Raw genomic sequence first — 15673 nt, forward strand, 5'->3', positions numbered from 1 at the left:
CCATGAAATACACAAATAAACCCCCCCAAACAACAAGCAAATAAAACCCTTCTCTTGTTTCTCATAGATGTATTAGCTTTAGATTTCAATCACAGCAGACAGAGAGAACTCAGTACTACAGGGATTTGAGGCAGTACAGAACAAATGTGTACTAACTTATATACGTAACTAATAATCATACTGCTCCCATTCTACACTGATGTTTCTCTAGCCATATTTATCTCATTGCCTCAGGAACTGCCCTTAATAGCTTGAATATAAAAAAAAGCTTTGCTCCACTTTACATTTTCATTTTTTGATATTTCTGTGATACAATATTTTCAGGTTACTAATCTATTTTTGGAAAATACAAATATTTCACAGAAATTGAATATTTAAAGTATAAAAAACCTCCAGATGTCATACTCTCAAACCTGGACTCCTTTGTTCTAGCACTGTTCTCAGTAACTGTTCCTGTTATGAAATAAAACTCATCATTGGACGCATATTGAAAATGTCTATAGTTAACATCAGGATACACATAAGAAGTAGTTAGTTTTTGTGTATGCTTGTGTCTATACTTTCAGTGAACCCTTCCATCCCAAGACAGACATGCTACTTAAGAAAACAGTAAACAGAACAAAATCAAAATACTTTCTAAACACTCACTTCAGATGAAGGGATAAAAATTTGTAGCTTCTTCGGAATTTAGAATGACAATTTCATATTATCAAAACTTCTCATAAATGTAGAAGCTTTCACCATTTTTTATATATGGTTACTGTTAAGATTAGAATAGGTGCTCAGGTGTCTTTTTATCTTGAATGTGATACACACACTGTTTGCTTTCCAAGCTTTTCAGCATTAATCCAAATAGATTTTTTTCATGAGTCTCACTTTTAACACTCCAATGAAGTTTGAAAAGACCTGACTGTACCCTACATTCTCTGAGAGCATGGGGATAGCTATACTGCCATTTCTTCTCCAGGTATCCCAGTCTTTCTTGTGCTCTATGCCAAACTCTGTCAAGGATGCTATCTCTCCTTTGCCCTAAATCAAAACTGAAAGCTCACTTATTTCCCTTCTGGGCTCTCAGTCAATCTGATCAGTAGTAGACACCACAGAATTCAACAAACAAGTCTTTTGTAAAGGGCCTTGAAATGTCATTGCATTATAAGGTGACACAGTTTAACTATAACTTCGATATCAAGAGTTAATCCTGGACATTGAGTGATTCTGCACCCATGGAAAAATGGACTTTATGAGTGTTAAGGAGTCAGAAATAAGGCAGAACACAATGTATTTGCTACTAGATGAAATACCAGACCACTAAAGAAGATGGCAAACCAAACAAGAAAGTAGACTCTTACTCTTGATAGTTCTAATCAACCCTCGATAACTAAAACACTTCTGCAAAATCCTGTCTGTGATAAAAAGTTAGTCTTTAGCACTAGATTTTAGTAAAAATACCAACCCAGAAGCGTACTGACAACATCTTTCTAAGGAGGAAAAAAAGATAGCTTTTCCACAAAGCAGGATTATTTACATGTTGTGGACGGCATGGAGCTTTTTCCAGTGTGGTAGACTATTTCATTTTATTAAAGGCTAATTACCACTAACACAAAGAGCCCAGTGAGGACTGGAGGAGCAATGCCAGGCAGAGGAACCCAAGCAACCTAATCAGTGAAAAATAGCTCACTGATTTGGCTGCTCCCTAAGACCAGCAAGGGGAATGGTTACACCACAGTCCCAGGGTGAAACACCCCACAGTGACTCAGTGAAAGAAACACTCTTGCATGGCCATGTTCTGCACTGAAGGGGGTGGTTGTGTTTGAGGATTTGAGATTCATTGTGGGATGAAGGAAAAGAACATTTTTGGAGACTGTATAAAACTTTCAGAGGGGATGTTTTAAAGAAATTGTGGGAAAGAAATTTCAAAGAAATTATGGGAATGTGTGGAATTTATTATGGGGTGTTTAATGGAAGGACCTAAGGTGGAGAAAGGGAGGTATCTAGGTGGCTCAGGAAGGAAGAGGAGTGGCAATATACGGAGTAGATCAGATAAAAAGGGTTAATCAGCTGGAAACAGGCTGGTACAGAATACCTGCCTGACTATGCCCTGTGCTTGATCACCACAGTTTATTCTACGTACACATTTAATCCTATTAGATCTACCTTCTGTGGATGCACTTCTGTTCCCACTGGGCACTCGTAAATGCTAGTGAGCATCAAGTTGGACCACCTGGCAAATAGGATGAGAGATCTGAGCACCAGCAACCAGAGCCTTGCTGTGGGTTTCCAAGGCCCCTGTATCCACATGTCAGCAACTGGGGAGACCTGGGATCCAGTGGCTAACTTGTTGGCAGACTGAGAGTCTAAGGCTGGCTACTAAAGTGTTCTGTAGTACACAGGTGTGTATATGTACATGTATATATGGATACAAATATATGCATGCATATGAAGAGAGATATATGTGTTTGTGTGTATATATATATATATGCACATACACTTATATGCCTACTAGAAATAGGTGCTCAGCCTTGTTGAGCCTGGGGATGCAGAGCCATAGGAACCACACTGGTTTGGGCTACCAGATTCTGCAACCTCAGGCAGTATCAAAAAGAAATAATCAAAGGTTGTAAACCTAAAAATGTCTGCATTCACGAACATTAACATACACGTGTTCAGCATCTGAGTTGCAAAAGAGAAAGATATCAAAAAAAATGGATGGCTTTGAAAAAGGAATCTTTTAGTAACTGGAGAAGTCACATGCTGAAAGCAATAAAAGGACCAAGCTAGACAGTGTTTATATGGGACTGATGGAAAACGTGGAGGAAAAAAAAGCAGAAAGATTCAGACAGAAGCAGAACTGTGCAAGGTCTGATGAGGAGAAAAAAAAAAGAGAAGAATCTTGACAGCTTTGTGAAAGGTCTGGAGAAACAGAAATGTAAGTCAAGATGCAACACATTTGATATATGAGAGAGCTAATACCTTACTTATCTAGAAAGATGAATGCAAAGGTGGAAATAATCAGGCATGATGAGGACAGTGTGGAATTATCTACTGTGATGAGATAGGAGAAAGGAAAAAATATCTGAAAGGGAAAAACATCAATCATGACAGACAAATGGGATTCCCTCAAGGAACATGACCTTGATAGCTAATTCTTTTTAGAGAGATTATAACTACATGGGTTTTTCCACAATTCCTCACGTTGTGTTTCAAATAATCATTTATAAAGACAGATTATCTTAGCACTTGAACTACTTTGCATCAAAGTTTTTGGTAAATTATGCTTTTCCAACATAGTACATACTATTCACAGGTTCTGAAGCCAGTTTCTAGCCTCTTCCCATTTGATATATCTTAAATATTTTAAAACATATACAAAAAATTCTAGCAAATATTTAAACACAGATATGCCAGCACCTCAGATCTGAAGTACCATACATAAATGTTAACACTTATTTAAATAAAGAGTAACCAATTTTGATGAATTGCAAAAGCAACTGGTTTACTGCTGAGATTCCAGAAAATTACTGTGTAGCCATTCTGCAGGAGAAGAGTATAAAAGTGGAACACAATGAGAGCCTATTACTCATCCTTCCCACACAGTCCAGTAGGAAATGCATTTCTAACATGAAGTTTCATAAGAACTTGTTGATGGTTCTTCTTCACTGCTTTGTTGGAAGGAGCAGTCAGTTTTACTGGACCTAACTTCTGATCTATGTTTCAGTCTTGCAGAGTATTTCTGACATGGTTATGAGAAGAGGGATATTCAGTCTGTCAGAAGCAACAGACACAATGAACTGCGTTCTCTGAAGCATACCTTTGATACTTTTCCACATGCTTTGTTCTGAGTTTTTTGCTATTTTGTGCACAGCTACTTACTTGAGTTTACTCTCTTATACGGATCCGAATCATGGGTCATCTACCGCCACCACCTGCGTCTCCTAGAACACTTCCATCAACGCTGCCTCCGTACAATCCTAAACATCCGCTGGTCAGATCATGTGACCAATACATCTGTTCTAGAACAAGCAGCAGTCACAAGTATTGAGGCCATGTTGATGAGAACACAGCTGTGCTGGGCAGGGCACGTCTCCAGGATGAAGGACCACCGCCTTCCTAAGATCTTGCTTTATGGTGAACTTGCCACCGGCTGCCACAAGAGAGGAGCCCCAAAGAGGAGATACAAGGACTCCCTGAAACAACCTCTCAGCCCTGGCCAGATTGATCACCATAACTGGTCTACTCTGGCCTCCAGCCGCGAGGTCTGGAGACACACCATCTATAACGCTGCTGATGCTTTTGAGAAAGCATGTAGGATCACCCTTGAGAAGAAAAGACAACGCAGAAAGAATCATGCCTTGCAGAATACACCACCTAAGGAGTCTTTCTGCTGTGCCTTTTACAACCAGTCATGCCTATCTCGTACTGGCCTTTTTAGCCACCAACGCCCTTGCAACAAACGTGGGTAGAGCCCTTCCCAAATCTTCGTTTGCGAAGCCTAGCCATGATGACTTACTTGGGTTTATGTTTGTACAACACATCATAGTGAGGTTGCTATAGGAGTGTTTCTTGGTTCCACTGTTTCATTTTGATAGGTTTTCTATAGTGCTCTTCTCCTAGCTTTCTTTTTGATTATGAATGCGTGATTCCCCACAGGAAAAATAGATGGCAAGGAAAGAGCTCATGCTCCTAATGGAAGTGGTAGAGAGAATCTCATCTTCCTCTACATAGTCCTGTGATCCAGGCAGCTGCAAACTGCTAGCCAATAGCCAAACTTACTAAGCGGATGCAAGCACCACAACAGCTCTCTTTGGAGAGGACAATAAGGGAAGACGTGCCCCTCTGTATTCGGCATTTCCTTTGGAGGAAAGTTTATACGTATTCCCAGGCTAATAAATTGGAGTGTTCAGGCTGAAATATGTGTCCACAGACTGTAGCTGATGCTTGCAGCTCCTACTGAAATATCAGCTGTGTTGTTTCTTTTTTTTTTTTTCCTTTGGACAACATCTGTTGCTCATAGTGAAAATTAGGACAAGCTGCTTGATATTCTGGAAAGGTGCTAAAAGATACAAATCCACATAAAAAGTAAAAATAAGCCCCCCACTATTTCCATTGAAAAACAGCAGGCAACATTACAATTAATTAGACTTTCAATCACAAACAACCAATAGCTACAAATATGTACTATACACACAGACAAAAATGCATTAAAGAACATAATTTTCATAAATGAGCCTTTCAATAGTTAGGAAGTGCAAGAATTAAAGTTTCCCGGGGTACTTCAATTTGCCACTCTAGCCTGACTGGCCTTAATTATATGTTTTGATTCTATTTTCCACAGGGTTCTGGTTTCACTCAGAACTCATGATAGTGGGTGCTCACTTAACATGCATCTATATAATATTCTGTTGTCTCAAATGAGCAGTCAAATAATCTCTAGTTATTAGCCTCACAGATTATTCAACTCTAGAGAATAAGAGCATTTCACAAACTGATTTATTTTCTTTATGTCTGCTTGGATGCATGGACAATTGAGGAATATTCAGAAAAGAATTCAGACAACTAACATTGAATGTCCACTCTGAACTGCCTAGGATCCAAACTTTAAAAGAAATTTGTTTTATGTATCCCATCTAATACTCAAAGCAATCTTCTCAGTGCCCTCTGTCCCAGCTGAGTAGGTTCAGCATTTTTCCACAGCAGACCGCACTGCATCAATTTAAATCTCAGTAAAGAGGAAACACTGCATTTGTGACTCTTTGTAGGAAGGATGGTAGAAACACACCATTTAGGAACAGCAAGAGTTTCTGTTTCCCCCAGTGGTTTTTTTCCCAGAGTAATTCAGCAAACCCCCAGTGGTTAGAACACCTTTCCTTCTTTAAGCATTGAAATCACTAACATTATTCTCTCTTTTGAAACTTTCTTTGGTAAGGTTACAAGTCAACTACTGTGCATGCACATATAAATATAAATAAGTATAAATAAGTATAAATAAATAAATAAATAAATTTTTATATATATATATATATATATATGTGTATATATATCTCACGTGTAGAGCCAAAGAGGTTCCTAGTCTGTGTAAATGCAAAGGATTAAGGCTAGTAGAATCAAAACCTTTTGAGTATTTGTTATGAAGAAACATCTGCATGTTGTCTGTCATGTCCAGAATAAACATTTCCACTTGTGGAAATGAGTAGACTGACTATGCAATCAGAGTAGGGATAGTCACACCTTTTGATTAGATCTCAAAAAAGAATATGAAAGAATAAATTCACACACAATACTGTAGTGATGCTTTATGACTTTATTGCATTTGCAAACAGCATCATGATAAATTTGGAGATATTATACAGTCTTTTAGAATCCATATGACACTATCTGGCAAAAATTCTCAAGTGAAGTGTATTGGTGTCTGCTGCTGAATGATAACATTTTTCCTATAGAGAAGAAACTGTTTCAGCTGACTAAAAATAACTGGTACCCACACTCTGTAGCTTTCAAATTATTTTCTGACTCAAGCAAGTTGCTTCTTGTATTTTAAAGCTTTACTATAATCTGACATGTACATAATTCTACTCTTGAATTCTTCATGAAATCATTTTCTCTCGAGGCAGAACGTTTTCTCTGTCCTAGTAAACAACTGAACTTAGACAAAGATTGTTTCTACCATTACTTTGTGAGACAAATCACAGAATTGCAATATTGACCTGAGTGGTATGAATAATTTTTTAAGGGCAGACATACTTTCATAAGGAGTATGTTTCCTCTAAATTCAGGAAGAAGGAAGAGCCCAGTTTATTCAATGTCATAATAGGAGGTCTGAGAAGAAAGTGAAGATATACAAGCCTTTTGTTTTTATTGATCCAGTGAGTAGCTATGGAAGATTTACACTTAATTAGTTGTACGGAATTCAGTAAATATCTAGAGGGAGAAAATTAATTGGAAAAACAGCTATTATAGCTAGTATTTGAATTAATTGGAAGGTTGAGTAAAATAAATATGGGTAATGGACATCAAAAACCTCAAGTATCTCTTGAAAAGAAAATCTAAGTTGGAGTAAGCAACATAAGGTGGAGATGCTGGAGAAAGTAGCTGCAGATAGATAGTTCTATGAAGCGGGGCTAAAACAGGACAAAGAGCTAGGAGTGAGAGCATCATCAGAGGCATTGATGAAGACATCTCCCAGCTGCTGGTTCCTACTGAATTCCAGGTTCTGCAATCGCCAAGAGCTGCTATCTTGCATAAAAAATAGTTATAACTGATAATGTGATTGACAGCACCTGTCTCCTTCAGAGACAGTATCTTTCAGTTCCTGCTCAGACTTAGCCTTTACCTTTGGAGGGGGGAAAACTGCAGTCTGTCCTAGTTAGAACAGATGGGACCGATTCATCACCGGATGGGTGTAGCCCAAAACTGGGTATTCTATGGCCCTCCATGCCATTTTCCCAGAAACTGCTGGGGGGGGGGCCTGCAAGGTGGGGGGGTGTGTTCCTGTCCTCATACCCTTTTATGGAATTCCCCGCTCTGAGGGAACAAACTGAGTATCCTTTTATGGAATTCCCCGCTCTGAGGGAACGACTGACCATTCCTGCCTGAACTGGAGAATATATAAACCTGGAGTTTCAGAACCTTTCCACCACTCGTGGGATCCAGAGGAAGACTACAGTTCACCGCTCTCAACCAGACCACAGCTCTCCCACCAGCAGGTTTTTCCCCTCTCCCTTTACTGTGGACTCAAGGGGGGGCCCAAGGAACACCACTTTGTTCATGCCCCAGGGTACTGGGTTATACATTTGGGTTTTGTGGGTTAAAACCAATTGTTTGTTTGTATAATTGTACTTACTGTATTATTTTAATAAATTGTTATTCTGACTTATAATCTCTCCTTCGAGTTGAGTTCATTTCCCCTGCTGGTTAACTCTTAAACCAGCACACAATCCAATTAGCTATGCACTCTTGATGCTGTCCTGACCAAAACAACAAGGGCAGAAGAGCTGACTGTCCTTGTGAAAAGCTACAGAAAAGCTCGAACAACTAAAAATTTGTTAATCTAAGTACCATGGTTTGCTGAAAGCTGAATCTTTTGCTGTTTCTGCTATCATCAGTGCCATGAGATGTTTTTCATCTTTGTGTGTACACTTCAAATTCTGTCTTTTTTTTTCTCAGTCTGAAAAAACAAAGTGGTATATTTAGTAGCTTATTCAAAAAACACATCCTAGTAAGTGCAGAAACACAGCAAGAAACATATAGTCGGAAAATATTCCCATTAGCAAGATTGTACTTTTTATCAAATGCTCAAAGACAAATTTTACATAGGTGAAGGAAATAGAGGAAGAGAAACTAGAAATCTTTCTGGTTGAGCAAGGAACTCTTTAATGATCTGAAAGCAGAAAAGAAATCATAGGAACGCATGGGAGTAGTTTGTGTTCATATGAAAAGAAATTAAAAAGACTAATGTGGAAAAAACAAAAAAGTTCTTATTGGAACAAGGAAGAGAAGGCAACAAAAAGGGTTCATAACTGTATTTGAACAATGAAAACAAAAGATTGTAAAAGAGAACAAAGGCCAAATTACAGATTATAAAAAAGAAGGGTAACCTATTCATTGCCTTTTTCCTAAACCTTTACATGAAAGACAAATACTAAAGACCCATTTAACAGAATTAATTTAACAAGCATATTAACATGCACTGACAAAGAAAACATGCTGAAAGAAGATGCATCAGTCAAATGCGAGCATTGGAGCAGAGACTGAAAACATTCACTTTGAAGTTTTTAGGAAATTAGCCATTGGAATTCTGAATATGAGTAAGTATTTATCAAGGCCCTGTAGAAGTTAAAGAACCCCAAATGAACCAATTAAAACCTTTTAGGGCCAGAGAACCACCTAGTCAAATTAATAACTTTGGAGCCCAGTATTAACCACAATATCTACAAGTTCCTGAAGGATCAGATCGTACAAGAACATGTCTACATCTGTCAAAAAGAACTCATGTCAAGCCAATCTGCTTTCCTATGACAAGTTAACTGGGTAAAAGGAAATTGCAGATATGATATACCCTGACTTTTGATCACAGATGCTGACACTATTCCATATAATATTCTCATAAACAAGCTAAAGCAGGAAATGTAATCACCATCAGATGGGTTGACAGTCAGCAAATTTCTCAGAAAACAATTACCAATGATTTGCTGTCAAACCAGAAGAGGATTTCAAGGACTAGATTGGGAACAGGAAAGGCTGAGATCTACCAAGTATTTTCACAAGTTCCATTTATAATGGCAAAGACAAGACCAAATTTGATTGTTAGACTAAGGACGTAGTGGTTCTAAGCACATTGGAAGCTGGAATAAAAATTATTTTTAGACTAGAGCACTAAAATTTCAGCAGCTGGTTGGAATTAGTGGAGGCAAGCACAAAGTGTTAAACCTGGCAAACAGCAATCAAACACAGTGAGAATACACAGAGAACAGATAAACATGCAATAATGGTGCACAATTCAGCACCAGTGAGCTACAAGTAATGTAGTGTCCTCTTTTCCCAAGAACACTTTAAGGAAGATGAAGATAAAATGAAGAAAATTGCAGAGACTAGTAAAAGGGATTAGAAAAATAATAGAATATTTAACTTGCAAGCAAAAATTCCAGTAATCTCTAGTTTGAGTAATAATTAAAGTTGAGAATACTGAGTATGAGACAGTAATATTCTTCCAACATGCAAAAATGTGTTATAAAACGGTGATCAATGCCCATTGTAAGGTAGAGAAGAAACCAATGTAATTTGCAAAAAAAGTACTATCAACACTGCCTAGTCAAAACTTTTCAACTGTTAGGGTGAAAGAAATTAGGAATATTACTGAATCAGTTATTTGAAAGTTTTTAAATACCAATATATTGCTGGTCCAGCTTGTTTAGGTGTAGTTGATCCTGACAGACCTCAGAGACTGAACTAAATTACTTGACTTTTCTTGATGTCATCTATTAGAATCTGTCATTATTGACCGCTATAAATGGATCAAGTATAAGCAATTAAATATGCCACTTCTAATATCAGATATTTCTAAACTAATAACTGCTGATGAAGTCACCTCAAAGCTTTTAATTTACTTGAATCACTGGGATAAATCCGTTAGAACTGGAGATGCCAACTTAGTAGCTGCAGATTTTCAAATGTTTAAGTAAGAATATATATTTAAACAAATGGACAATTAGTGACAGGCAGGAATATAATGGTAAATTTGTCTTTGAAATGCTGTGCTGACAAGGCTGATACTGGAGGAACTGTTACAGTATTGAATAGACTGTTAAATCCATCATATTAAACTATGAAGGGGTTGCAAATTTCATCTTTGACATTACCTGAGTTTCTGAGATAATTTGGACAACAATTTTATCACAAAGAAGGTACGTGCAAAGTTGAATCATGTTGCCCCATATGCTTCCACACCATTTCTGAATAATATGAGTTCTACTTCAGTGTCCAGATAGTGTGGACAAGCTGAGACCTTCTGCACGATACTGATTACTCTTAACTATTACTTGGACATCCAGCCTAAGAATTATGCTTTAAATTTTTTTCACGTAAGCACACAGCATATATAACTTAATAAGGGAAAAATTTCTGTTGATCTGGAACCAAGTTCAAAACAACCACCTCAGGCTAAAAAACTGAGACTCCTGTGAGTTTCACTACAGATGTAACATTTCTGCAAAAATAAATACAGTTTCATTTACCAGAAAACAATGAAGCTTAAACAAAACAGAGCATGCTGGAAAAAACATGATCCGATGAGAAACTTAGAGAAAAAAACTCAAAATGTCATAAAAAAAATACAAAATCTGAAAAATACGCAAGGTACTCAAATTTATGCAGAAGTGGGTTTAGTGCAACTACAACCAAAAGGTCACTATTGCTCCCAGAGAAATCATCAGAGACATTTCTTTTAATATATATAAAGTGGGATTTCATTTTTAAATTATGTCCTTCTGAAGATATATTTCTACTCTTAAGGGAGAGGTTACATAAAGACTTTTACCCTGGTTCAAAATTTGCATTAGTACCACAATGCTAGCCCTGCATTTGAGCAGATAAACAAACCACACATCTCTAAGTGCTGAAGAACACCTATAACTTTCAGAGGCAGAGCAGAGTTAGGCTGTTACTGTGCTAGACTGAAAAAAATGTAAGAGCTTTATGATTTCCAAAATGGCATTTTGAAGTAGACACAGGTAATCAGAATATCATTACACGTGACTTTATTTTCTTATTGTTTTCTACTAAAAAGCATTAGTTTTCCGAGAACAAAGTTCCTCTTTTTAACTTTCTGGATTTTTGCATTCCCAGTGAGCTCACTCAGAATTTGGGAACAGATTTTGATAGGCAGTTTTTGGAGTCGACTCTTTGGCAACCCAACAGAGAACCAAAAAACTCACCCATTTGGGTATAGCTTGCACATCATCAGAAACTTCTATAGAAACAGTTATTTGTCAAATGAATGTGTTATAAAATGTCAAAATGTCACCTACAGTAAACAACATTTTTTTACTTGGAAACTTGATACTCTATCCTGAAATGCCAAAGTCTTTCAGGGGAAAAATATAATAGTACCAGTTTCTGTTTGACCTAATATTTTTGGTTTTATAATAAACTTTGGATTATTTCCATAAAGAGGACAGACAGGTGTAGCCTTTTGCTTTACAAGACACATTCCACATTTCTCTGTGATTTCCTTGTATTAATTTATCTATATATTGCAAAAAGCCTAACTCTACCTCTTTTTTTGTAATTAAGGAAGTCACACATTATTATAGTATTGCCAGATAAAATACAAACAAGAATTTTGCTACATTTGAAGTGGATGTTCATATATATTTACTACATTGCCTGTTTGGTCTGATCACATCTAATAGCAAAATAAAAATTAAAAATAAAATTTAACATAAAATCAAAGAATATCCTGAACACCACTGTTGTAAATGAGAAAACTATCCTACTTATTTGTGACACCGAGTTAGCGCTTTTGTATCATGGCAGAGAAGAGAAAAGGTATTGATAGCATCTCAGACTGTGCTATATAAACCATCTATCAGGAGTTATTGAATTACACAGAATAGATCTGTTTATCCAATTCAAGCTTAGAACAGTTTGTTCCAATTTAGAAAAAGGTAAAAGGACATGTAAAACCAACTGCAATAGAAAACACATCATACATTGCAAATACACTTTATGAAGTGAAAAAAAGACTCAATAGACCTACTTAGAGTAAGATGTTCAGTTTCATTTAGCCAGAGTACAGAGAAAAAAAAGTATCAGATTTTTGTTTTATCTAAAAAAACCCCACCACAATTAAGATACCTCCATAACTACTGATTTTACCAAATACATGAAATTATTCCATTGCTTATCACAACATAAATACAGGTGACAGTCCTAGTAAAAGGTAATTAGCATATCCAATGATCCATGAAGCATATAGCTTTCAATATAGAGTTTAATTACCATAGTCTCACACTAGACTGGATATTACGTTGAGATTTATGAGATAAATAAAGGATTATGATCTTGAATCCACTTTCAGCACAAATATATTTTCTAGACTACTCAGGTAGACTGGGAAACATAAAAGGTCTTCATGATGGTATAGAGTAAAGCAATTCAATCGTGTTCAGGTTGTAGAGTCAGAGGTCTGTCAGTGTCACTAGCATTGTTAGTGCAATAAGACTTTTTACTTAACAGAGAAACTCTTTTATACCAACAAATTAATCCAAACCATACTGTAGATCCTGTCTAGCAGACTTTGAATCTTACTCATCTTCAAAGATGTCTTCACAGAGAAAGACTAATAATATTAAAATGAAATAACCTTGACTGATTGTGGGAACAAGTTGAGCCAACAGCACCTGCATTCAGTTAATTAGGATCAAAAAGGAGTGTTTTGGCCTTGACTGATGTTTTTGATAAAGAGAGTGATGTGTTGCCAAAGCGAACACCGCTTAATGGTCTGCCTGATCTGCACGTTTCAAACATGATGTGAGTGTGAATGTGTGGGATCAACGCACTGGCTTAGGACGATCCTGGGAATCTCGGTTAACTAAAAGACAAACACCAGATGCTGTTTAGGAGACAATATGAATAAAAGGGGAATGCCAGAAAGATCAGCGGACAAACCCTGAAATTGAACTCTGTGTGGTGGCAGCCCCATTTCTTTCAGTGCCCATAATCTCCATAACTGATCTCATGGAGTTAGAAACAACTAAATTTACAGTGGAACATATTAATGTAAACTCTGAATTACAAACAAACAAATAATTTCAGAACATATGCTATTTACTTAGATAAATCGAATTTTTTTAAGGTCTCAAGAAACTTAAATGACAGCTACTTATCCTTCTTGTAAAGCGAAAATAAATTTTTTTCACTGTTACTTTGAATAAACTTTCAGCTGAATTTGCAGATAAAATGAATGGACATGAGAAACTTACTGGAGTGAATTGCTGTGTGCATGTGATAAAATCCCTGTGAAGCTAAATATGATCTAGGCTAACAGCAAAAACACATATAGAAGTATATGAAATACTGTGTGATTTCAATAGTTCAAACTTTTTTTTGTTCTCTGAATTTGCTCCTGTAGTTCCGAATGCCAGAATCTACTGGTGTAGTGGACTTGGAAGCAGCTAGGATTGCATATTGGGGAGCAGATTGCTTAATTCAAAGACTGAAATGGACAGTGAAGATTAGCAACAAGAATCTTGTGCTTTTGAAATAAATTCTTTCAGCTCCTCTAGAATTACTTTAATTAGCCTTTATATACAAATAGCAAAATAATTAGAAAACATTTAAGAAAAAAGTTATTATTTTCTTATAGATCAAGAATAAATCAAGACAAAGTTTTAGAATCTCAAAATGCAAGTATGTGCACTAAAAAGGTCAGATATCCTTTAATGAAATTTTGCTCATTTACAACACAAGCAAAAACAGAGCCCAAATAGGGTAGAATTGTTAAAAATTTGACCTTTCATGAGACTACAACCTCTTCTACTAAAAACAAGTCTCCCTTGTTTTATCTATACATCTAATCACAGTACCTGGATTTCTATAGGCTATATATCACCAGAATGGGATATATAATGTACCCTACCTATAAGAAAGCAAAATTTCTTCTTCAGTCACACACGTTTCAAAGGTGATTCTCCCCCTCATGAGACCCTGGACTGTGACCCCCAGAAGAAGAACTGTTGGTGTGAGTCCAGACCATGAAGATGACCAGAGGGTTGGAGTACCTCTCCACCTCTACGAGGAAAGGATGACAGTTGGGGTTGTTCAGCCCGGAGAAGACAAGGCTTCGGGGTGACCTAATTGCAGTCTTCCAGTACCTGAAGGGGGTCTACAAGAGACACGGAGGGGGACTTTTTACAAGGGCATGGAGTGATATGACAAGGGGGAATGGTTTACAACTGAAATAGGGCAGGTTCAGATTAGATATTAGGAAGAAATTCTTTACTGTGAAGGTGGTGAGGCACTGGCAAGGTTGCCCAGAGAAGCTGTGGATGTTCCATCCCTGGAAGGGTTCAAGGTCAGGTTGGATGGGGCTCTGAGCAATCTGGTATAGTGAAAGGTGCCCCTGCCCATGGCAGGAGGGTTGGAACTAGATGATCTTTAGGGTCCCTTCCAATCATTTTAAGATTCAATGAATATAATGAAAACATTGCTAAAAAAAAAAAAGGCAATAAAAACATAAAAACATTTTAAAACCATAAAAAATAAGTTCATACTTGAATAAATAGAAGAAATAAAAATACTGAACCAAGCTTTCTGAGGATAACCAAGTATTTAAATCATGAATTAAAGTCTTCCTAAATTAAGAAATGAAAATTAAAAACATTAAACACTTTTTAGCGTTTCTGATTAGAGCTTAGAAGCATACTCCAAAGACTTCCATGCCAAAAGAAACATTAATAAAAAGGAGTATTTTTTTTTCTCAACAGAGTATTATACCAGTTTTAACCACCCTTAGGGTCAGAATAAAGTTCAGTAATGCTTGATTTTCTGGGACTAAATTTACCATAAAAAAAGAGACAAAACTACAGAATTTTTGTAATTTGAACAATACTTTGTATACTAAAAACTGATGAAACACTACAATGAAACACTGATTACAGTAACATTCAAGTGTTTTACTGTTGCATTGATATATTGACTTATCTTTTGCACCTATCAGGGAGAAATAAAAATTTTAAAATTGGAAACCAAAACCAAAGTTAGATCAGTAATAAAACTAAAATATTCAGCCAAAATACACCTTTGATCCAAAAATGCAGATGAGGACTTCAGATTTGTCAAGATCTTTGTTAACTGTATAATGCTTTCTAATAAATATCTTGTTCTAAATACCATAACACCTATGTTTTTGCATCACAATGGTGACGCAAAAAGCGTATTTCTTAAAAGTGGTTTTCCAGGAACAGAAGAGTTTAGATACGTACATATAGTCTTACTCCAAGAACACCTTTCACAAGCTGCATTTCTAGAACAGTTTTGTAACTGGGAATGTTCCAACAGACACCAAATTCCTTGAGTGTTATGATGACCTGAACCCTTCTTTTTCTCTCCACGTCTTTTCCAGGCAACTGCACTTAAAGTTGAAGGAATTCAAGTTTTGCCATTTTCTATCCACTTCTTT

At 36.6% G+C, this 15673-nt stretch overlaps 1 protein-coding gene across 11 annotated transcripts in view; it reads right to left on the bottom strand.

Annotated features, from left to right (window-relative positions):
* Positions 1 to 15673, bottom strand: part of DLGAP2 (DLG associated protein 2) — a 449538-nt gene that overhangs the window by 201017 nt on the left and 232848 nt on the right. The gene's annotated exons all lie outside the window — the stretch shown is intronic.

This window comes from Pipra filicauda, unplaced genomic scaffold (assembly GCF_003945595.2).
Source record: "Pipra filicauda isolate LSUMZ 115617 unplaced genomic scaffold, ASM394559v2 scaffold41_size5083284_pilon, whole genome shotgun sequence".
NCBI lineage: Eukaryota > Metazoa > Chordata > Aves > Passeriformes > Pipridae > Pipra > Pipra filicauda.